Source organism: Pristiophorus japonicus, chromosome 1 (genome assembly GCF_044704955.1).
Source record: "Pristiophorus japonicus isolate sPriJap1 chromosome 1, sPriJap1.hap1, whole genome shotgun sequence".
In the NCBI taxonomy this organism is placed as follows: Eukaryota; Metazoa; Chordata; class Chondrichthyes; family Pristiophoridae; genus Pristiophorus; species Pristiophorus japonicus.
The window spans coordinates 98,874,167-98,899,188 of NC_091977.1; the positions used below are offsets into that span (position 1 = coordinate 98,874,167).

Below are 25,022 nucleotides of genomic sequence, written 5' to 3' on the forward strand. Positions count from 1 at the left end.
AACACAGAGCTGATGGGTGAACGGGACTTGGTGCGAGTTAGGACATGGGCAGCTGAGTTTTGGATGACCTTAAGTTTACGTAGAATAGAAAATGGGAGGCCAGCCAGGAGTGCATTGGAATAGGCAAGTGTAAAGGTAACAAATTCATGGATGAGGGTTTCAGCAGCAGATGAGCAGAGACGGGCAATGTTACAGAGGTGGAAATAGGCGGTCTTAGTTATGCTGCAGATATGTGGTCAGAAACTCATTACAGCATCAAATATGACACCAAGGTTGCAAAAAGTCTGGTTTAGCCTCAGACAGATGCTAGGGAGAGGGATGGAGGCAGTGGCTAGGGAATTGAGTTTGTGGCGGGGACTGAAGACAATGGCTTCGGTCTTTCCAATATTTAATCAGAGAAAGTTTCTGCTCATCCAGTACTGGATGTCGGACAAGCAGTCTCTCAGTTTAGAGACTGTGGTCGAGAGAGATGACTGTGAGGTAGAACTGGGTGTTGTCAGCGTACATGTGGAAACTGATTCTGTGTTTTCGGATGATTTCGCCAAGGGGCAGCATGTTGATGAGAAATAGGAAGGGGCCAAGGATAGATCCATAGGGGACACCAGAGGTAACAGTGGGGGAGTGGGAAGAGAAGCCATTGCAAGAGATTTTCTGTCTACGATTAGATAGATAAAAATGGAACCAGACGAGTGAAGTTCCACCCAGCTGGACAACAGTGGAGAGGGGTTGGAGATGGATGAAGTGGTCAATGTGTCAAAGGTTGTAGACAGTCGAGAAGGATGAGGAGGTATAGTTTACCTTTGTCACAGTCACAAATGTTGTCAGTTGTGACTTTGATGAGAGCCGGTTCGGTACTGTGGCAGGGATGGAAACCGGATTGGAGGGATTCAAACATGGAATTGCGAGAAAGATGGGCATGGATTTGGGTGGTGACAACACATTCAGGGACTTTGGCGAGGAAAGGGAGGTTGGAAATGGGGCAAGGGTTGGTTTTTTGAAGAGAGGGGTAATTACCGCAGATTTGAAGGAGAGAGGTACCTGAGGAGAGAGAACAATTAACAATGTCAGCTAACATGGGAGCCAGAGGAGGGAGTTGGGTGGTCAGCAGTTTGGTGGGAATAGGGTCAAGGGAGCAGGAAGTGGGTCTCATGGACAAGATGAGCATGAAGAGGTCATGAGAGTAGATCGGAGAGAAACTAGAGAAAGATGCGAGTTCAGGGCTCTGACGGGGAGAACCTTAGAGGAAGTTTGGCCTGGTGGACTAGGGGAAGGAAGGGAAGTGGTAGAGGCAGCTGAACAGATGGTCTAAATCGTAAAGACAAAGAAGTCCATGAACTCCTCGCACTTGTTGGAAGTGAGGGTGGAGGAGACAAGGGAGAGGGTTTTAAGAAGACAGTTTTCAGTAGAGAATAGAAGCCGGGGGTTATTTTGTATTCCAGAATGAGCCTGGAATAGTGAGCAGTTATGGCAGACGAGAGCAGGACCCAATAGTGCTTTATGTGGTCAGCCAGATCTGGCGGTGAATGGCTAAACCAGTTGTCCACCACATCTGTTCAGGTCTGTGTCCCTTGGACTTAAGGGAGCAAAGGTGGGGGCCATACTAGGAGGAATGGCTAGTGTGAGAGAGAGTAATTGTTTTAATAGGGACTGGAGCATCAAAGGTGGTGGTGAGGGTGTGGTTGAGCAGACATGTCATGGTGAATGGAGGGACAAAGGCTGGACAATTGGGATTTCATAAGTGCAGTTGTAAGAGAGTTGGGAGAGAGCTTTTTCCAGGGGCGGACACAGAAGGAAGTAGGGTTGGTGGGGTGTGGGGGGAAGGGGGATGTGAGTGGAGGCTTGGTCCTAAATGGAGGAAAGGGCCACCTATCAAGGTTGAATATCAATATTGCTGCATGTTTCTTGAAGCACCAAATGCAAAGAGACATTGAGCACTCATTAGCCTCTCCAAGTGCATTAGGGACTTGCATTTAATTTTCATTAAATGGGAGCCTTAATGAGCCATGCATACAGTTTGTATACAGGTTCTAAGTACCAACAGCACTTGAAACGGCACTAAATTGCACAGTGCATAGAGTGTCCAATACTTTCAGGTATCTTTTTGGAAGCTGCAGACTGCATTATTGACCTCAATGCTTTTATCTCCACTGCATCTACATTACTAAGCAAATATAAATAGCGTGTAATAAATAACCAGAACTTTTGTCGGAAGAAGAAAGGAACACAGTGAATGAGGTAGAGAAAAATGCACCTGGGCTGCTGTCTGTTCGAGGCTTGCCTCAGGGCTGTCGCAGACATGTTATAACAGAACCAGTGATTAAGATACCAAAGCATGAACTAATTCCAAAGTGTTTATATGTATTTGAGTAAGACCTGCCATTTTCATTATGTGAACAGGGATTGTACGTAGCACGTGTGAATCCTGCAGTCGCAAGTGGCTCCTGACTTGAGCGGTTTAAGTCTGACAAAGGTCTGTAATTATTTTTCAAGCTCGTTAGCTATCATTTCTTATTATGAAGTACAAATTGTCGAAATCTGAAGTAAAGCAAAAATGCTGAAATAAACAGCAGTCTCATCCTTACTTACTCCAGCCATGTCACTGTTACTGTGCACTCGCTCAGCATGTCCACTGATCCGCACAGAAGCAGACATCAGGGCAGCAGTTAGATATGTGAATCCCGACTTCAAGGTTCTCTCTATCCAATCACCCAGAACATTAAAGCTGGATGAGAAAGCCTCTTGTAGATTTGAACCCAAGGCCTCTAAAGCAGAAGTGTGATATTCACGAGACATGCTCCCATAGGACCTGTGAATCCGAGGCCAAGTCAACCTCCATCCACATCTCTGGGAATGTTGTTTCACTCAGGTACTCCACTGAATACATCAGACCTAGTTTACAAAGTGTGAGGAACAGCATTTATAGCAGTATTTAATGCAGTAAAATGTCCCAAGGCACTTCACGGGAGCATTATGAAACAAAATTTGACACTGAGCCACATAAAGAGATATTAGGGCAATGACCAAAAGCTTGGTCAAAGAGGCAAGTTTTAAGCAGTGTCTTCAAGGAGGAAAGCAAGCTAGAAAGGCGGAGAGGTTTAGGGAGTTGAATCATTGTGGGTGGAGATTAGAGATAGTAAGGGGAAAAAGTCACTGGTGGGCGTAGTTTATAGGTCCTCAAATAATAACTTCACGGTGGGGCGGGCAATAATCAAGGGAATAATGGAGGCATGTGAAAAAGGAACAGCAGTAATCATGGGGGATTTTAATCTACATATCGATTGGTCAAATCAAATAGCACGGGGTAGCCTTGAGGAGGAATTCATAGAATGCATACGGGATTGTTTCTTAGAACAGTATGTTACAGAACCTACAAGGAAGCAACCTATCTTAGATCTGCTCCTGTGTAATGAGACAGGAGTAATAAATGATCTCCGAGTAAAAGATCCTCTAGGAATGAGTGATCACAGTATGGTTGAATTTGTAATACAGATTGAGGGTGAGGAAGTAGTGTCTCAAACGAGCGTACTATGCTTAAACAAAGGGGACTACAGTGGGATGAGGGCAGAGTTGGCTAAAGTAGACTGGAAACAAAGGCTAAACGGTGGTACAATTGATGAACAGTGGAGGACTTTTAAGGAGCTCTTTCATAGTGCTCAACAAAAATATATTCCAGTGAAAAAGAAGGCCGGTAAGAGAAGGGAAAACCAGCCGTGGATAACCAAGGAAATAAAGGAGAGTATCAAATTAAAAACCAATGCGTATAAGGTGGCCAAGGTTAGTGGGAAACTAGAAGATTGGGAACATTTTAAATGACAGCAAAGAATAACTAAGAAAGCAATAAAGAAAGGAAAGATAGATTACGAAAGTAAACTTGCGCAAAACATAAAAACAGAGAGTAAAAGCTTTTACCGATATATAAAACGGAAAAGAGTGACTAAAGTAAATGTTGGTCCTTTAGAAGATGAGAAGGGGGATTTAATAATGGGAAATGTGGAAATGGCTGAGACCTTAAACAATTATTTTGCTTCGGTCTTCACAGTGGAAGACACAAAAACCATGCCAAAGATTGCTGGTCACGGGAATGTGGGAAGGGAGGACCTTGAGATAATCACTATCACTAGGGAGGTAGTGCTGGACAGGCTAATGGTACTCAAGGTAGACAAGTCCCCTGGTCCGGATTAAATGCATCCCAGGGTATTAAAAGAAATGGCGGAAGTTATAGCAGATGCATTCGTTATAATCTACCAAAATTATCTGGACTCTGGGGAGATACCAGCGGATTGGAAAGCAGCTAATGTAACGCCTCTGTTTAAAAAAGGGGGCAGATAAAAGGCAGGTAACTATAGGCCGGTTAGTTTAACATCTGTAGTGGGGAAAATGCTTGAAGCTATCATTAAGGAAGAAATAGCGGGACATCTAGATAGGAATAGTGCAATCAAGCAGACGCAACATGGATTCATGAAGGGGAAATCATGTTTAACTAATTTACTGGAATTCTTTGAGGATATAACGAGCATGGTGGATAGAGGTGTACCGATGGATGTGGTGTATTTAGATTTCCAAAAGGCATTCGATAAGGTGCCACACAAAAGGTTACTGCAGAAGATAAAGGTACGCGGAGTCAGAGGAAATGTATTAGCATGGATAGAGAATTGGCTGGCTAACAGAAAGCAGAGAGTCGGGATAAATGGGTCTTTTTCAGGTTGGAAATCGGTGGTTAGTGGTGTGCCACAGGGATCGGTGCTGGGACCACAACTGTTTACAATATACATAGATGATCTGGAAGAGGGGACAGAGTGTAGTGTAACAAAATTTGCAGATGACACAAAGATTAGTGGGAAAGCGGGTTGTGTAGAGGACACAGAGTGGCTGCAAAGAGATTTAGATAGGTTAAGCGAATGGGCTAAGGTTTGGCAGATGGAATACAATGTCGGAAAATGTGAGGTCATCCACCTTGGAAAAAAAAACAGTAAAAGGGAATATTATTTGCATGGAGAGAAATTACAATATTTCATGCTGTGCAGAGGGACCTGGAGGTCCTTTAGCATGAATCCCAAAAAGTTAGTTTGCAGGTGTGACAGGTAATCAGGAAAGCGAATGGAATGTTGGCCTTCATTGCGAGAGGGATGGAGTACAAAAGCAGGGAGGTCCTGCTGCAACTGTATAGGGTATTGGTGAGGCCGCACCTGGAGTACTGCGTGCAGTTTTGGTCACCTTTCTTAAGGAAGGATATACTAGCTTTGGAGGGGGTACAGAGACGATTCACTCGGCTGATTCCGGAGATGAGGGGGTTACCTTATGATGATAGATTGATTGACTGGGTCTTTACTCGTTGGAGTTCAGAAGGATGAGGGGTGATCTTATAGAAACATTTAAAATAATGAAAGGGATAGACAAGATAGAGGCAGAGAGGTTGTTTCCACTGGTCGGGGAGACTAGAACTAGGGGGCACAGCCTCAAAATACGGGGGAGCCAATTTAAAACCGAGTTGAGAAGGAATTTCTTCTCCCAGAGGGTTGTGAATCTGTGGAATTCTCTGCCCAAGGAAGCAGTTGAGGCTAGATCATTGAATGTATTCAAATCACAGATAGATAGATTTTTAACCAATAAAGGAACTAAGGGTTATGGGGAGCGTGCGGGTAAGTGGAGCTGAGTCCACGGCCAGATCAGCCATGATCTTGTTGAATGGCGGAGCAGGCTCGAGGGGCTAGATGGCCTACTCCTGTTCCTAAATCTTATGTTCTTATGTTCTTATATTCTTATGAGTCAATTCCAGAGATTAGGGCCTTGGCAGCTGAAAGCCCGGCCACCAACAGTGAAGCGATTAAAACCGGCCAAATTTTTGCAGGAGTTTAGATATCTCATGGGTTGTAGGGCTGGAGGAGGTTACAGATAGAGACGCATGATACCATGGAAGGACTAGTCTCTGCAGTCATGTTATAAAACTGCTTTGCAAGATAGATATCCTGCTTAATGCCAAAATATATTTTGTTCATGCAGCCCAGGTTAAACCTGGTCTGCGCAATGTGCTGTTGCTCAGAGGTGAGTCTTGTCATGTATGTAACCATCATGCAATGTTGATCTTCATGGAACTGTAACCTTTATGCAACTCCTGTACACTGTATTTATACCCTAGAAATGCACACCCTGACCACAGGGGGTGAACTTGTGGGAGACACTCCTCACCTTGGTTTCCAGGTATAAAAGGGGAGGTCCCACCTTGGGTCAGCACTCCTTGCTCCTGGGAATAAAGGTTGAGGTCACATAGTGACTGTGTCTGCTGTACATGCCTCGTGTGAATTTGTAGTAAGGTGCAAGGACATCACATTTGGCGATGAGAAACAGGAATCACCGAACCACGAGGATGGCCACCGGTAGCACAGAGGAACGTTACTGTGTGGGTGAGGACTTGGACGACTTCGTGGAGAGACTCCAGCAGAGCTTTTCATGAAGGACTGGCTGGGAGTGGCAGTAGCTGACAAGTGGAGGGCGCATCTACTGACCAGCTGCGGATCACAGACGTATGCGCTGATGAAAGACCTGCTCGCACCCCAAAAGCCAACGGACAAGTCCTTTGAAGAGCTCAGCCAGCTGATCAGTGAGCATCTCAAGCCGGCGAGTAGCATACACATGGCCCGGCACCGGTTCTACACACACCGGCGTCGGGAGGGACAAAACATCTCAGACTTCGTTGCGGATCTGCGGCGCTTGGCCAGTCTCTGTAAGTTCACAGACGCCTGCAGGGGGGAGATGTGAAGGGATTTCTTCACTGAGGGCATTAATCATGCCGGGATTTTCAGGAAGCTCATAGAGACCAAGGACTTGACTTTAGAAGGGGTGGCATTGATAGCTCAGACCTTCATGGCAGGGGAAGAGGAGACCAAGCTAATTTACACGCGCAGCCCTGGTCCCAACGTGGCGATGGACCAGGGAGTTAACATGGTGAACGCGGCTCGGGACCCGGCAGGCAGGCAAGGGCATTTCAAAACCGCCCAGGCAGCAACAGACTCTAGGGTGGGCCTGCAACAGGGACAATGGAAAGGGGATCAGCAATTTAAGCCATCACGAGGAACAGTGCGTCCCCCGATGGGACCATTAACACTCACCATCAGAGTGCTTAGAAACAACCAAATGGGCAATCAGAGAGGAATGCCAGGTAACAGTCCTTTTGTTAACAACAACCTCAGCTCATGCTGGAGGTGCGGGGGTAGACATACTGCGAAAAGCTGTAGGTTTCAGCAATATACCTGTAGGATTTGTAACGTCAGTGGACACTTAGCCAGGATGTGCAAAAAGGCTGTAGCGAGGTTAATCTGCAAGACAGAGGAACCAGACGAGGGGTCTGCAATGCAGGATGATGCCTGGGGAAAAGCCATGGATGCTGAAGTTCAGCGGGTTCATGTGCCTGACGTCCACAGCTCATACACTAAAACGCCACCCATGATGATGAAAGTTTTATTGAATGGCATCCCGGTGCGCATGGAGCTGGATACGGGAGCTAGCCAGTCACTTATGAGCGCCCAACAATTTGAGAGACAATGGCCACACAGAGCTAGCAGGCCCAAACTGGAACGCATTGACACGCAGCTACGGACATACACCAAAGAGATCATCCCAGTGCTGGGCAGTGCAAACTTGGTGGTAACACATAATGGATCACAGATCCGGCTGCCACTCTGGATCGTACCGGGAAATGGCCCCGCGCTCTTGGGGAGGAGCTGGCTAGCCGAGATGAATTGGAAATGGGGGGATGTGCACGCCATTTCATCTATGGAGCGAAGTTCATGCTCACAGGTCCTACAAAAATTCAGGTCACTGTTTCAACCCGGTGTCGGAACGTTCAAGGGCACTAAAGTAGTGATGCGCATCACTCTGGACGCCAGACCAGTGCATCACAAAGCCAGAGCGGTGCCATATGTGATGCGTGAGAACATTGAAAGTGAATTTGACTGGCTGCTCAGAGAGGGCATAATTTTGGCCATTGAATTCAGCGACTGGGCAAGTCCCATCGTTCCTGTCCTTAAAGCAGATGGCTCGGTCAGGATTTGTGGCGACTACAAAGCCACCATCAACCGAGTGTCGCTGCAAGACCAATACCGCTCCCGACAGCGGAAGACCTTTTTGCCACGCTGGCAGGTGGCAAGCTGTTCACGAAGCTGGACCTCACTTCGGCCTCAGGAACTCAGGAACTGGCTGAAGAATCCAAGCTTCTGACCACCATCACGACGAACAAGGGATTATTTATCTACAACAGGTACCCGTTTGGTATTCGTTTGGCGGCAGCTAACTTTCAGAGAAACATGGAAAGTTTGCTCAAATCCATTCCTGGTTCAATCGTATACCAAGATGACATCCTTATAACGGGTCAAGACACCGAGGAACACCTCCACAAGCTGGAGGAGGTGCTACGCCGACTGGACCGGGTAGGCTTGCGGCTGAAAAAGGCCAAGTGTGTGTTTTTGGCCCCAGAGGTCGAGTTTTTGGGCAGGAGGGTTGCCGCAGATGGGATCCGGATAACTGAATCAAAAACAGAGGCGATCCGCTGGGCGCCCAGGCCCGGCAACACGTCGGAGTTGCAATCATTCCTGGGACTTTTGAACTATTTCGGGAACTTTCTGCCGAACTTAAGCACATTGTTGGAGCCGTTGCACATGCTCCTGCGTAAAGGTTGTGAATGGCTTTGGGGGTACTGTCAAGAATGTGCTTGCAATAAGGTGAGGAACGTGCTGTGTTCGAACAAACTGTTGACTTTGTATGACCCCTGTAAAAAACTGGTTTTAACGTGCAATGCATCATCCTACGAGGTTGGGTGTGTGTTGCAGCAGGGTAATGATGACGGCCGACTCCAACCGGTGGCTTATGTCACCAGGTTACTCTCCCAGGCAGAGCGTGGATACGGCATGGTCGAAAAGGAAGCACTCGCTTGTGTTTACGGTGTGAAAAAGATGCACCAGTACCTTTTCGGTAGACGGTTTGAGCTAGAAACGGGCCACAAGCCGTTAGCATCCCTGTTGTCCGACAGCAAGGCTGTCAATGCCAATGCGTCAGCTCGCATACAGCGATGGGCTCTCATGCTGGCTGCGTATGACTACACCATACGGCACCGGCCAGGCACCGAAAATTGCGCTGACGCACTCAGCCACTAGCCACTACCGAGGGGGCGTCGGAGCAGAGCGCTGAGATGGTCATGGCCATTGAGGCTTTTGACACCGCAGGCTCCCCCATCACAGCCCATCAGATCAAACTCTGGACCAACAGGGACCCCCTCCTATTCATGATAAAGAAATGTGTTCTGGCTGAGGATTGGGCGGCCGCACACAGGGTGTGCCCCGAGGAGGTCAGACCGTTTCAGAGACGGATGGATGAGCTCTCCATCCAAGCCGACTGCCTGCTATGGGGCAACTGGGTAGTCATGCCCCAGAAAGGCAGGGAAGCGTTCATCAGGGAACTCCACAGTGAGCACCTTGGCATCGTGTTAAAAGAAGGCCATTGCCCGGTCACATGTATGGTGGCCGGGGATTGACTCAGCCTGGAACACTGGGTTCGCAGGTGCACGACGTGTGCCCAGCTGGACAATGCCCCCAGGGAGGCCCCACTCAGCCCGTGGCCCTGGCCCACCAGGCCATGGTCACGTATTCACGTAGACTATGTGGGCCCGTTCATGGGGAAAATGTTCCTGATCGTTGTCGATGCATACTCGAAATGGATCGAGTGCATCATATTAAACTCGTGCACGACATCCATTACCGTGGAGAGCATGCGTACGGTTTTCGCGACCCACAGCTCGCCAGACATCCTGGTCAGCGACAATGGCCCGTGTTTCACCAGCCATAACTTCCAGGAGTTTATGTCGGGCAATGGTATCAAACACGTCCGGACAGCACTGTTCAAGCCGGCTTCCAATGGCCAGGCGGAACGTGCGGTGCAAGTCATAAAACAGGGCATGCTACGCATCCAAGGACCCTCCTTTCAGTACCGCCTATTGTGCCTCCTGCTGGCCTACAGGTCCCGCCAGCACTCGCTCACGGGAGTACCGCCAGCGGAACTCCTCATGAAACGCACGTTTAAAATGTGGCTGTCTCTTATTCACCCAGCCCTGACAGACATTGTTGAGGGAAAGCGCCAGTCCCAAACCGAGTTCCATGATTGAAACTCAAGGAGGAGGTGTATAGAAATGGATGACCTGGTATTTGTTCTTAACCATACTTTGGGACCCAAGTGGCTTGAGGGCAGAGTAATCGGCAAAGAAGGGAATAGAGTCATAGTGGTCAGACTGAACAATGGGCAGATATGCTTCAAACACTTGGACCAAGTAAAGAAAAGGTTCAGCATAGACACGGAGGAACCTGAAGAAGAGCATGAGATGTCACCCACACCACTGCCAGTGGACGAGCAACAAGTGCAGTCCACAGCATGCACAGTTCCTGCGGCCAGCCCAGACAGGCCGAAATCACCTCAGGTAACAGAGACGCATGCCAATGCTCAGCCATCAGAGCCACCACTGCGGTGCTCCACGAGAGAGTGTCAACCACCTGAAAGACTTAATCTTTGACACAAAAAGACGTAAGGGGGGAGGTGATGTCATGTATGTAACCATCATGCAACAGTGATCTCCATGTAACTGTAACCTTCATGCAACTCCTGTACACTGTACTTATACCCTAGAAATGCACACCCTGACCACAGGGGGTGAACTTGTGGGAGACACTCCTCACCTTGGTTTCCAGGTATAAAAAGGGAGGTCCCACCCAGGGTCAGCACTCCTTGGTGCTGGGACTAAAGGTTGAGATCACGTAGTGACTCTGTCTGCAGTACATCCCTCATGTGAATTTGTAGTAAGGTGCAGGGACACCACAAGTCTAAAATGGATTACTGCTGTTTCATAGTCAATGGTTGTACCATACCATAGAAATGATAATCTCCAAGTTTGATTCTTGCAACTATATAACCTTGTGCTGTTGAACTATTCCATTAGCGCTCATGGATAGGTCTCATTCCCGCAAATGATTTAGCTTCCTTTTGATTCTGAATGAATGCAGCATTGCTCTGGACTACTTCGTACCTTTGTTCAGCCAATAAGAAGTGCTGTAGCAATGCATAGTCAATGGCTCCTCCTGTATGCAGACATTAGCCACTCTGACCAGCGACCTTGTTCATAGACATTTTAAAATAATGCCACAGCTCTATGACAAGATCCATTCACACCACAACAACCACAACTTATATTTATATATCACCTTTAAAGTAGTAAAACTTCCCAAGAAGTTCACAAGAGTGTAATAAAACATAATTTGACACCGAGTCACATAAGGAGATATTAGGGCAGATGACCAAAAGCTTGGTCAAAGAGGTAGGTTTTAAGAAGCAAAAGAGAGGTTGAGAGGTGGAGAAATTTACGGAGGGAGTTCCAGAGCTTAGGGCCTGGGCAGCTAAAGGCATGGCCACCAATGATGGACCAATTAAAATCAGGGATGCTGAAGAGGCCAGAATTTGAGGAGCACAGATATCTCGGAGGGTTGTAGGGCTAGAGGAGATTACAGAGATAGGGAGGAGTGAGGCCATGGAGGGATTTGAAAACCAAAGATGAGAATTTTAAAATCGAGGCATTGCTTAACCACGAGCCAATGTAGGTCCGCGAGCACAGGGGTGATGGGTGAACGGGGCTTGCTGCGAGTTAGGACACGGGCAGCAGAGTTTTGGTGACCTCAAGTATACAGAGGGTAGAACATGGGAGGCCAGCCAGGAGTGTGTTGGAATGGTCAAATCTACAAGTAACAAAGACATGGATGAGGGTTTTAGCAGCAGATAAGCTGAGGCAGAGGCAGAGTCAGGCGATGTTACAGAGGTGGAAATAGGTGGTCTTAGTGATGCCGCGGATATATGGTCGGAAGCTCATTTCAGGATCAAGAATGACACCGAGGTTGCGAACAGTATGGTTCAGCCTCAGACAGTTGTCAGGGAGAGAGATGGAGTCAGTGGCTAGGGAACGAGGTGCGTGGTGGGGACTTGACACAGTCTTCCCAAAATTTAGTTGAGGAAATTTCCGCTCGTCCAGTAATGGATGTCGGACAAGCAGTCTGAAATTAGAGACAGTGGAGGGATCGAGAGAAGTGGTGGTGAGGTAGAGCTAGGTGTCATCAGCATTCGCGTGAAAACTGACGTTGTGTTTTCAGATGATGGCATTGAGGTGCAGCATGTAGATGAGAAATAGGAGGGGGCCAAGGATAGATCGCTGGGAGACACCAGAGGTAACAGTGCGGGAGTGGGAAGAGAGGCTACAATTAGATAGATAAGAATGGAACTAGGCGAGTGCAGTTCCACCCTGCTGGACAATGGTGGAGAGGCGTTGGAGGAGGATGGAATGATCAACCGAATCAAAGACCACAGACAGGTCGCGAAGGATGAAGAAGGATAGTTTACCTTTGTCGCAGTAACATAAAATGTGACTTTGATAGCCGTTTCGGTACTGTGGCAGGGGCGGAATCCTGATTGAGGGATTCAAACATGGAGTTCCGGGCAACATTGCATGAATTTGGGAGGCAACATCATATTCAAAACTTTGGAGAGGAAAGGGAGGTTGGAGATGGGGTGATATTTTGCAAGCACAGTGGGGTCAAGGATTGTTTTTTTGAGGAGAGGGGTGATGACGGCAGATTTGAAGGAGGGGGGACAGTACCTGAGGAGAGAGAATCGTTAACAATGTCAGCTAACATGGGAGGAAAAGAAGGAAGTTGGGTGGTCAGCAGTTCAGTGGAAATAGGATCACGGGAGCCGGAAGTGGATCTCATAGACAAGGTGAGCCTGGGGAGGGCACGAGGGGAGATCGAAGAGAAATTGGAGATGGATGTGAGTTCAGGGCTAGAGCAGGGGTGAACTTTAGAGGAAGTTTGGACCGGTGGGCTAGGTTAAGGAAGGGAGGTGACAGAGGCAGCCAAACAGATGGTCGAAATCTTAGTGACAAAGAAGTCCATGAGCTCCTCGCACTTGTTGGAGGTGAGGATGGAGGAGACAGGGGAGTGGGTTTAACGAGATAGTTTACAGTAGGGAAAAGAAGCAGCTAGTTATCTTTGTATTCCAGAATGATCCTGGAATAGTGAGCAATTTTGGCAGATGAGAGTAAAACCCGCGAGTGCTTTATGTGGTCCAGCCAGATCTGGCGGTGAATGACTAAACCAGTTGTCTGCCATATATGTTCAAGTCTCCGTCCCTTGGACTTAAGGGAGTAGAGATGAGGGCCATAGCAGGGGGAATGGCCAGGGTGAGAGAGAGTAATGGCTTTAATAGGGACTAGGGCAGGAAAGGCGGCTGTGAGGGTATGGTTGACCAGATCGGTAGCTACAGAAATGTCGTCGTGAATGGGGGGCCAAAGGCTGGACAGTTTGGATTGTGTAAGTGCAGTTGTAAATGAATTGAGAGAGAGTTTATTCCAGGGGCAAACACAGAAGGAAGTAGGATTGGGAGGGGGAAGGGGGATGTGGGTGGAGTGCAATACAAGGAAGTGATCAGAGATGGCCTTATCTGTGATTGACACGATGGGAGTAGCAAGACCATGTGAGATGGCAAGGTAAAGGGGGTGGCCATGAATATGGGTTGGGGAGTTTACATGGAGGGAGAGATTACGGGAGGATAGGAAGGCAGTGAACTCAGAGGAGAAAGAACACAATGAATTGAGATGGAGGTTGAAATCACTAAGGATTAGAAGTTGCTTCGTGCAGAGGTTGAATGAGGAAATCAGTGAAGATTCATCAGTAAAAACATTGATATGGTACTTGGGTGGGCAGTAGAGAATCAGAAGTAAGAGGGATGAAACAAGGTGAAATGCTCAAAGGAGGAGAAAGTGCCAGAGGAGTAGGATGATAGACAAAGGTGAGATTTGGTTATATAAGTCACAGCGCCACCGTGACAGTCTGGGCGGGACATATGGTGGAAGCTATAGCCAGGTAGGGAGGCTTCATTTAGTCCTCACCCCTCAACCAGGTTTCCGTCAAGGCCATGATGTCGATGCATTCATCCACAATAAGCTCATGAATAGCAAGGGCCTTGTTCACAAGTGAACAGACATTCTGGAAAAGGATGCGGAGAGGGGTGGTGATAGCTGATCCACTGCCAGAATCCACAGGGTCAACACTAGGAGAGCTGAGTTGGTTGGGGAGAAGACTGGCAAGATTAGAGCCCAGCAGGCATGCTAGGCGGAAAGGTCGGCGAGCAAGTAGGATGCGGAAGTTGGGGTTGCTGTTCATACGGAGGCAGTGATGAGTGTCTCGATGAGCCCTTCGGAGAATCTCAAGAGAGGCACAGAGGGAAGTTGAGGTTCATCAAAGAGGGAATCAAACTTGGGACGACAGCAGGAGAGTAGTAAGGTTGAGGAATACTGAAGGGTTGGGGTAGGGATTTGGGATGCAAAGTACCCAAGAGGAGAGAAATGAATGGAGTCATGGGGGAATCTAGAACTAGGGGACATAGTTTCAGAATAAGGTGCCACCCATTTAAAACAGAAATGAGGAGGAATTTCTTCTCTCAGAGGGTTGTGAATCTTTGGAATTCTCTACCCCAGGGAGCTATGGAGGCTGGGACTTTGAATATATTTAAGGTAGAGATAGACAGATTTTTGAATGATAAGGGAGTTGAGGGTTATGGGGAGCGGGCGGGGAAGTGACGTTGAGGCCAGGATCAGATCAGCCATGATCTTAGTAAATGGCAGAGCAGGCTCGAGGGGCCAAATGGCCTACTCCTGCTCCTATTTCTTATGTTCTTATAAGTCATAATGACAGGACAGAGGGGATTTGGGGGACTAGAGAGAAAATAAGTAAAAAAAGGGGCAGAAAAATGTGGAAAAGAGGTGATGGGCTCGGGTCCAGGGTGGCAGCTAAAATACGCACGCAAATATACATAAGGAAAACTCTCATTACATAGGCCTGGTTACGTAGCAATTATTATTGTGATATATTCACAGAGCACAAGCACACACAGCTTCCTACATGGCAAGCAGCTCTCTCGGAAGCCTCCGGAAATCTGCCTGGTTCTGTTTAATTATTAACTGTGCAATTGCAGTACACAATACGTCCACATCCACAGTGTGGAGCTACAAACATTACAAGCTTACAGACATTACACTTCTCCCTCCTTAATGAAGAAGTTATTATAACAAACATCATACATAACTTTCATGTTTATACATACCACAGGATATAACTTATTTTTTTTTCCATATTTACAAATTTAACTTTACCATTTTTTTTCTGTTTCGAAGAGGATACCTTCGCTCTCGAACAGAACCTTCCAAACATGGTGTCGAATCTAAACTCATTTGAGGCTCATCCTGAGGAACATTTTCCTCCACGGAATTGCTTTGATTTTCATTTGAACTCACTCTAACTTCAGGCTTTTTGTTTTCCTGACTCGGACTCAGACTTTCATTCTGATTCTCTCCTGGATTTGTTTCCAGTACATTGGATTTAGGATTGCTACTGGTGTATCAAAACTATCTGAAATAATTGAATCATTCCCACTTTCAACTCCTTCCATGTGTGTAGGTAAAATATGATCAATATGAACAAACCTAACCTGTTCATTATCAAACATCTTTACCAAATATGTGCGAAGACCACATATTTTCACCACTCTTCCTGGTAACCACTTTAACCATTTATGGTCGTGGTTCTTCACTCGTACCTTCTGGTTTAATTTCACACTTCTCTCTTTTACTCTACCTCTAAGATGATTCTCTTTCTGTCTTAATTGTGTCTATTTTACGGACTGTGCCAAATTTGGCTTTAACAACGAAAATCTGGTTTGTGGCTGTCGTTTGAGAAACAACTCTGCTGGTGTTCTACCAGTAGTTGTATGAGGAGTATTTCGATATGTAATCAAAAAATTAGCCAATTTGTGATCCAATGACAACTGTCATTTCCTTGGATTAGGATCTAACATTTGTTTTATGAGGGCACGTTTTACAATTTGTACAATGCGCTCTGCTGCACCATTCGAAACAAGGTGGTATGGTGGAACCTTGGTGTGCTTCACACCATTTTTGCTCGTGAATTGTGCAAATTCTTCTGAACGAAATTGTGGTCCATTATCTGAAACAATTTCTTCAGGGAGGCCAAATGAAGAAATAAATTTTCGTAAAATGTCCAATGTTTTACTTGTTGTTATTTTCCACATTGGGAACACCTCAACCCACTTCGAATGGCTATCAATCACAATGAACAATTGTCCGTCTAACTCAGCAAAATCAATATGTAGCCTTTGCCACACCCTGGGAGGCCATTTCCATGGCTGTAATGGTACTGGTGGTGGTTTCTTGCTTACCGATTGACATGTCGTACACTGACTCACGATGTACTCTATATCTTTATCAAGACCTGGCCACCATAAATAACTGTGCAAAACGCTTGGTCAAGCACATTCCCAGGTGCTGGTCATGGAGGTCTCCTAATAATTTGGACCTGAATTTATTTGGTATAACCACTCTTGCACCCCACATGATACAATCTTTATTGACTGATAATTCATTCCTACGAATGAAGAATGGATGTGTATCTTTGTCTGTTACCTGGTTTGGCCATCCATTTGCAATATAATCATACACCTTTGACATCACTGGGTCACGTTTGGTTGCTCTACCAATCTCTTCAGCTGTGACTGGCAGTTCATCAATGTATGAAAAATAAAACACTTCTTCCCTATCGGGTGTAACTTGTGATGAAGAAGGCAATCTAGACATTGCATCAGCATTACTGTGATCAGCTGATCATCTGTATTCAATGTCATATGTATATGCTGACAAAATCAAAGTCTATCTCTGCATTCGGGCTGCAGCTAATGTTGGAACTGGGGACTTTGGATGGAGGATTGCTGTTAGGAGCTTATGGTCCATAACGATGGTAAACTTACGACCATACAAGTATTTGTGAAACTTCTTGACCCCAAAATTGAATGCCAAAGCTTCCCTTTCAATTTGCGCATAATTACTCTCACTGGCACGGAGAGTGCATGAAGCAAAAGCAATTGGTCTCTCCTCCCCACTACTTAATACATGAGAGATTACTGCCCCAACTCCATACGGAGAGGCATCACATGCTCGCTTAATCGCCTTAGAAATGTCATAGTGAACTAACATGGTGCTCTCTAACAATTTGCTTTTACACTCCTTGAAGGCTGTATCGCATTCTTTTGACCACTTCCAATGGACCTGTTTTTTCAAAAGTTCATTCAGTGGATGTAATACTGTAGCCAAATTTGGTAGGAACTTCCCATAATAGTTCAAAAGACCCAAGAATGAACCAAGTTCAGTAACATTCCTGGGAGTGGGTGCATTTCTGATCGCATCCAATTTTTCCATGGTTGGATGTAAACCATCTTTGTCTACTCTGTACCCTAAGTACTCCACTGAGTTTTTAAATAACTTACACTTACGAGCAGACACTCGTACTCTGTGCTTCTCTAGCCGTTTGAGGACTTCATTCAATATGTTATTATGAATTTGCCTATTTGGTGCTGAAATGAGTATGTCATCCAAACAACATACTACCCCTTCAATACCTTGCAACTGCAACATCTGGTTCATCACCCCTTGGAATATGGCAGGGGCGAAAGACACTCCAAATGGTAGCCTATTAAATTGATATAGGCCTAGATGAGTATTTATAGTCAAACATGACTTGGACTCCTCATCTAGTTCAAGCTGTAAGTAGGCATTCGTAAGATCCAGTTTTGAGAAGATCTGACCACCTGTCAGTGTTGTGAACAAATCTTCAATTTCGGCAATGTATTGGGGACATTACCCTCTAGAACCTGGTTTACGGTTACTTTATAATCACCACACAATCTTACCTTACTATCGGACTTAGATACAACAACAATGGGTGCAGCCCAATTACATCGATCTATCTTACAAATAATGTTCTCAGTCTCTAGTCTTTTGAGTTCTTGCTCAACTTTCTCCTGGAGTGCCTATGGTACGGAACGTGGCTTGTAGTAAACTGATCTAGCATCCTTCTGTACTCTGACACTCACCTTGAAGCCTTGGATCGAACTGCCCGTTTCGCAGAACACCTTCGGATACTTCTTGATAACCTCATCAGTTGATGAAAATCTCGTTTCCACACAGAAAATCTTACTCCAACCCAGCTTCAGTGAGCTCAGCCAATTTCTTCCTAGTAAGGCAGGCTTGTCTCCTTTCACTACTATTCGAGGCAAGTTCTGAAATTGACCTTTATATTTCACCGGTACGGTGATACGACCTACCACAGGAATTTTCTCTCCCAAATAGCCTCGCAGCTCTATCTATCTCCAGTTGAAAATCATGCAATTTGTCGCGATATAGTGACTCCGGTACTACACTCACGGATGCACCCGTGTCGATTTCCATTGGTATCTTGAATCCCACAACATCTATGAGGATTTTGATGCTTTCCGAATCGCTGTCCGTTAACCTCGTGCTCCTGATGACGTGTAACTCTAACATCTCCTCGTCCTGTTGTTATTCTTCCATGCTATGTAGTCTCTTGGGATTTCTACTCATAGCTTTGAACGCTGGACTCATAGCTTTAAAAACTGGTTTACCCATCAATCGGCATGCCTTCGCCAGATGCCCAGTCTTTCTGCAGAAGAAACACTCTGCCTTCACGGATGGACAACTTTGAGCAATGTGTTGTCCCAGGCACCTATAGCATGACTTTGACGCTCTGGTAGAATTTCCAGTTTCTGAGACTTTTGGCTTCCACTATCTTTTACTTTGAACCTGCAGGTGATTTACCTCGGTTAACTGACGACCGTAATTATTATTTAATTCTCGAGAATATTGTTCGGCCATGCCCATTGACCTCGCTGTCTGAAAAGCAACCTCAAAAGTCAAGTCATCCGTCATTAATAACTTCCTTCTGATCGCATAATTTTTCACTCCACAAACAAAACGATCCCGTAATGCTCGGTTTTGAAAGTTTCCAAAATTACAGTGCATCGATAGCTTTTTTAATGCTATGAGGTAATCACTGATACTTCCATCAGCCTTTTGATTCCGAATCCCGAAACTATAGCTTTCAGCAATTTCTAACGGTATAGTGCTGCTCCAGCTTCGTTAAAATCTCTTTAAGTGTTGTGTCCTTTGGCTCGTCAGGCACAAGCAGATTTACAAGGGTGTCATACAATGCCGGATCTGTCTCCGATAAGAAGATTGCTTTCTTACGTTCCAGCACAGCCCGGTTCTGGACTGCATTGTCTGGAACTTCGATTATGTTATTTGCAGTGAAATACATTTCTAGCCGATCCACATACGCTTTAAAACATTCCCGGTCGTGTCTATATTCCCCAAATGTCTGATTACACCTGCCATTTTAATCTCTAGCTGTTCACGCTGTGTGTTGTATTTTACCTCGGATTTTTTAGCTTTTTTTTCCAAAAACAGAAACTTCCAAAGTCTCTCTGTCGGCTGGCTGAATCCTTCACCAACAAAATTTAAGCTTTAAATCATCCGAAAAATCCCATCTCGCCGCCAAATGTGATATATTCACAGAGCACAAACGCACACAGCTTCCTACATGGCAGGCAACTCTCTCGGAAGCCTCCAGAAATCTGCCTGGTTCTGTTTAATTATTAACTGTGCAATTGCAGTACACAATACGTCCACATCCATGTGGAGCTACAAACATTACAAGCTTATAGACATTACAATTATGATACATATATCCTGGTAGGAACAAGGAATAGATAGGAGACAATAGGACAGAGTAAATGTCTGAGGTCCCATGGTGGTAGAAATGACCTTGGTAGGATGGAGTCAACTTAGAGCATCGATGAACTGTTGTCCAAGTGTAGAGACAGGTGTAGCGGATGAGTGAAATCCAGAGGCTTTTTGAAGGGTAGAGTTTCGGAGGAAAGAGCTATTTCCATGGGAATGAAGATCCAGGAAATATGCAGAATCGGTTGTGGGGCAGTAAGATGATAGCGAAGTTGGAGGTCAGCATAAGATCCAGAAGTGGCAGAGAGATATACATCAGCCCAGGAGAGTAAAACACTAGCCAGGAACCAGCCTGTAGGTGAAGCTGAAAAACCAGTAGAACCAGTAGGCCAGTCACAGGCTTAGCAGGGAACAGCAGCGGTGGGGGAAGGGCTGTAAGCTGATCAAGGTTACTTTAAAATGTAAGCAACAGAGCAGATCAGAGACACAGCAGGTGAGTCTTATGGTGTAGACCAGTGTAATCCAATGCAGAAGTGTATTTTTGATGTCCAGACAAATTCAGGAATTTGGAAGCCAAATTTTAGAAGAGATCCAGGATCTCAATGAGAAAAGCAGAGAGCAGGCATGGTCGGGGGATGGGCAGTGGCGTTTTAAACTAGCAGTTAACTTGTAGCTAGTCCACCTATGGCACAAGCACCCAAGGCCCCACCCCACTGCTGGCCAAGAATGGAGAGGCACTCATTAAGGACACCAAGGCAGTCAACGCCCACTGGAAGGAGCACTTCGAAGATCTCCTTAACCGAGACTCTGCCTTCGATGTGAGTGTCCTCGATTCCATCCTGCAGCATGCCCCGCCACCATCTCAGCAAAACCCCAGTCCTGCACGAGGTAGAAAAGGCCATCCATCAGCTCAAGAACAACAAGGCCTCAGGAGCAGATGAAATCCCCGCTGAGGCACTAGTGTATGGCGGAGAACACTATTGGCATGTAGGCATGACCTTATCTCTCTTATCTGGAAGGAGCAGAGCATGCCAGGAGATCTCAGAGATGCCGTAATTGTGACCATCTTCAAAAAAGGAGACAAGTCCGACTGCGGTAACTACATAGGAATCTCCCTGCTGTCAGCCACTGCGAAAGTCATTGCAAGAATCCTCCTCAATCGTCTTCCCCTCCTGGATGAAGAGCTCCTCCCAGAGTCGCAATGTGGATTCCACTAAGGGGTACAACCAACATGATCTCCAATACGCGTCAACTACAAGAGAAATGCAGGGAACAGCATCAACCCTTATGCATGGCCTTCTTTGACCTCACAAGGCCTTTGACTCTGTCAACCGCGAGGGACTATGCAGCATCCTCCTCCATTTCGGCTGCCCCCAAAAGTGTGTTACCTTTTCTGCCTGCTCCATGATGACATGTAAACCATGATCCTGACCAAAGGGATCCACCACAGACCCAATCCACGTCCGGACCAGTGTCAAGCAGGGCTGCGTCATCGTACCACTGTTTTTTTCGAGTTTCTTTGCTGCAATGCTCCATCTCACTCTCAACAAGCTCCCCACTGGAGTGGAACTAAACGATAGAATCAGTGGGAACCTGTTCAACCTTCGCCGCCTCCAGGCTAGATCCAAGGTTGTCCCATCCTTTTGTTTTTCATTTTTTTTTTGCAGCAATTACTTAGTTAAAGGTCTTGTAAATGTGTTGTGATTTTTTTTTGTTTATTGCTTTTTTTAAAGTTTTCCTCCCTGTCTTTTAGCGGTAATCGGCCTCTGACAGAGAGTGGAGAGCACCAGTTCCCACTGTCACAGGACGGGAGAGTGGAAAGCACCAGTTCCAACTGTCACAGGATGGGAGAGTGGAGAGCACCAGTTCCAACTGTCACAGGATGGGAGAGTGGAGAGCACCAGCTCCAACTATCACAGGACAAGAGAGTGGTAGCTCCAGTTCAAACTGTCACAGGACGGGAGAGTGGAGAGCTCCAGTTCCAACTGTCACAGGATGGGAGAGTGGAGAGCACCAGTTCAAACTGTCACAGGAGCATCCAGTCGTGCCCCGGTAACTGCCCCCAGAGGAAGTGGAGTGTGGGAAATTGCACTCCGCTTCCATTGAGGGGTGGTAAGGCCAATTCTGCGGCGGGAGCAACCCTTCCACGCTGGGGGCTAAAATTCCCTGCCCCAGAAGGTTACCGCCCCTAAGATGGGAGCCTGTGCGGGGAGGCAGAGGGAAGATGAGGGGAGACGGGGGCGGGGGATGGAGGGGAGAGTGGTGGAGGTGGGGGACAGAGAAACCCAGGGCGGGGGACAGGAGGGGCCACATTGCAGCAAGGTCTGGGGGGGTGAAGTGTGTTGGAGGGGCGGGCCTGGGGCCTCTGTGCCTCGGTGCGGGGAGTGTTCAGAGTGGGGTGGACGGGTTGACTGCGCAGATGGCGGTTGGTGGATGTGGTGTGGTTGGCATCGTGGGGGCGTGGCTCCGGGGTGGCCGGGGCTGGGAGCTCGACATCCGGAGGTGTTCGGCATTTGGGAAGGATTCTGACGGGCCGGGGCAAGTTGGGTGCAGGGGGCGTGTTCCCGGTGTTGGGTGGGTCGGGGCTGGGGGTGGGGGGCATGGTCTTGGGATGGGGGATGGGCTGTTTGGGGCTGGGATTGGGAGAGACTTTTTCACTCGGGGAGTTGTTGGCCTGTGGGGTTCCCTGCCGCGGAGAGTTGTTGATTCCAGTTCATTGGATGTGTTCAGGAGGGGGTTGGATGTGGTCCTTGTGGCTGGGGGTGTGGAGGGGGTGTGGAGGGGGCGTGGGGGGGAGGTGCTGGGGTGGGTGATCAGCCATGATCTTGTTGAATGGCGGTGCAGGCTCGAAGGGCCGAATGGCCTACTCCTGCACCTATTTTCTATGTTTCTATGTTTCTATGACTAAAGTTGTCGAGGACCGCGGTTTCCACCCCGAATCCTCATGCATTGCCTATTTTTACCGTTGGGTGCATTTTCTTTGCCAATTTTAGGCCTTTAAAAATGGCAGTGTGATTAGTAGTATTTTTGGCAAAAAATGACGAAAAATTACTGCTATCACCAAAAGACCAATTTCTAGCCCATGGTCTTTGATATGACATATGCAGGAAGTAGTTCTGAGGAAGAGAGTGAAGATAATGATGAACATGAACAGATTATACTGGTCACAAGGGATTTTAATCCCGTAATGAACATATTGGTGGCGAACTCCTTTTAATTGTGCAATATTAGTGAATGTCCTTCAACTATATGCGGGTAGATTGGTTAAAATGTTATCTTGATTCATTAAGTAGTGATGATCGACACAAGGTTAGGGAATATAAAAGTACTACGTGCTTTAGATCTGGTGATGACAACACATTGAAGTCACTCGAGAGCAGTAATTCCATGCAAGATAGCTGGAGTAAGCCATTTTATAAGTACAGATGTAGTCTGTAGTGAGATACCTATGCTTTTGAGTAAAACTTCCATGAAAAAGGCACAAATGAAACTTGACATGGAACATAAGGCAATTAATTTGGGGAAATCGGTTGCTCTGCAGTTTACCCAGTCAGAACACTAATGTATCCCCTTAACCAAACCTGATGCTTCTCATCAGAATGTTGGAGCAAGTATTAATGGCATCAGGCGATAAGGATAAAAGTAGAAAAAAAACAAATTGTCTTAAAGTTACAGACAATTTTCCCAACCTACTTGTCCCTGTTTAAAAATCCTGCTAAAAGATACAGGTGTAGTTGATGAGCAGTATACAAGGCTAATATAGATGAGTGAGAACTGTACGGAGTATAGAAGGATGCCCTATGTCCTGTTGCAAGTCTTCCATTGACACGTGACTTTAACAGGGTTGTTACCATGGATCTAAAGATATGGGACTAAGACAGAAATAGTTTCATTTTCCATTTTATTAACCTAGCTGCGAGATTTAGGGGCCGAAATTGATAAATCGAATTTTCTGGTGAATTACCGCCTGAATCGATGGGGTGGGGAATTTGCCCTCTTTTCTTTTGAAAAAGCATCGCAGCGGTGTTTGGGGTGGAAGTGAGTCAGGAGTGGGGCGTAAGGCGGGCGATGTCAGTGCGACGCGGATGTGCCGCGTTGCGCTGACACTTGGCTAAATCCCTCCCCTTCACTTAAAGGGGAGGGATGCTGCGAGGCCTACTTGGCGCCCACTGGGCCAGAAATGGATCGGGACTGGACTTGGGATAGCAACAAAGTTTTTGACTGATAATGGAGGTGAATTCACTAACGAGGAGTTCAGAGATATGTGTGAGAATATGAATATCATTGCCATGAATACAGCAACTGAGAGACTTTAAGCAATATACTTTGAGAAAGGGATCATGCTGTGATTGATGACATGGTGCATAGAATTTTGACTGACCGACCGACCAGAGTGTAAATTGTCAACTCAGTGTACACAAAGAATTCTCTTCAGATGGTTGAAGGATATAGTTCTTATTAACTAGTCCATGGGTGCAATCCCAAATTACCTTCTGTTTATTGCGATAATATTCCTGCTCTAAAAGGTACTACAAATAGTGCATTTTTTTTCTTAGGATTTAAATGCATGCAGACAGATTTTTCTTGAGGCTGAGGTATCAGAGAAAATTTGTAGAGCACTGAGGCGTCGTTTTCGACTATCTGAGACAGAATTCAATTCAGGAGATTTGGTATTCTATAAAAGAGAGGGTCACGGGGAACGGCAAGACCCTGGCAGGGTAATGGGTCATGATCGTAAGACAGTACGTGTCAAACATGGCAGTTCAACTGCCAAGTTCATTCCTTACGATTAATTGGAAATGATTATAAAATTGCAGACTCTGAGTGTTGATAGAAGTTAATGAGGCACCTTGCACCTCAAATGTTCATGTGTTTTTTGATGAATGTCCTGAGGAACAGGATGAGCTAGAGCAAGGGCTGGACTGTGGTAATGTGAGAGATCATGATGCACATGACAGCTATTACATCCACAGAACAATTACCCAAAGTAGGTACACGGGTGACATATGTTCCAAAAGGGACTAATGTATTGAGAGATGCAACAGTTTTTGGACGTGCAAGAAAAGTTACTGGTAGGTTTAAATTTTGGATGAATGTTCAGGATGATGGCCAAGAAGCAAGGTCCATGGACTGGCAGAATGGGTGAAAGAGTGAGAAGTAAGAAAGCCCAGTACAAATAGTGATGGGGAGTCCGGAAGTGACTCTCGCGTCAGAAAATAATCACTTACTATGGGAAGAGTCTATAATAGTGCAAGAGGGAGATCTCCTTACAGACATAATAGTGGAAGTAGGGGCTGTAGTTTGAATAGATCAGACAATGAAACAAAGACCACAGAACAGT

General features: G+C 46.4%; 1 pseudogene; it reads right to left on the reverse strand.

Moving 5' to 3' along the window:
* Positions 1-2,782: 2,782 nt before the first annotated feature.
* LOC139225796 (protein sel-1 homolog 1-like) overlaps positions 2,783-25,022 on the reverse strand; it is a 61,598-nt pseudogene continuing 39,358 nt past the window's right edge.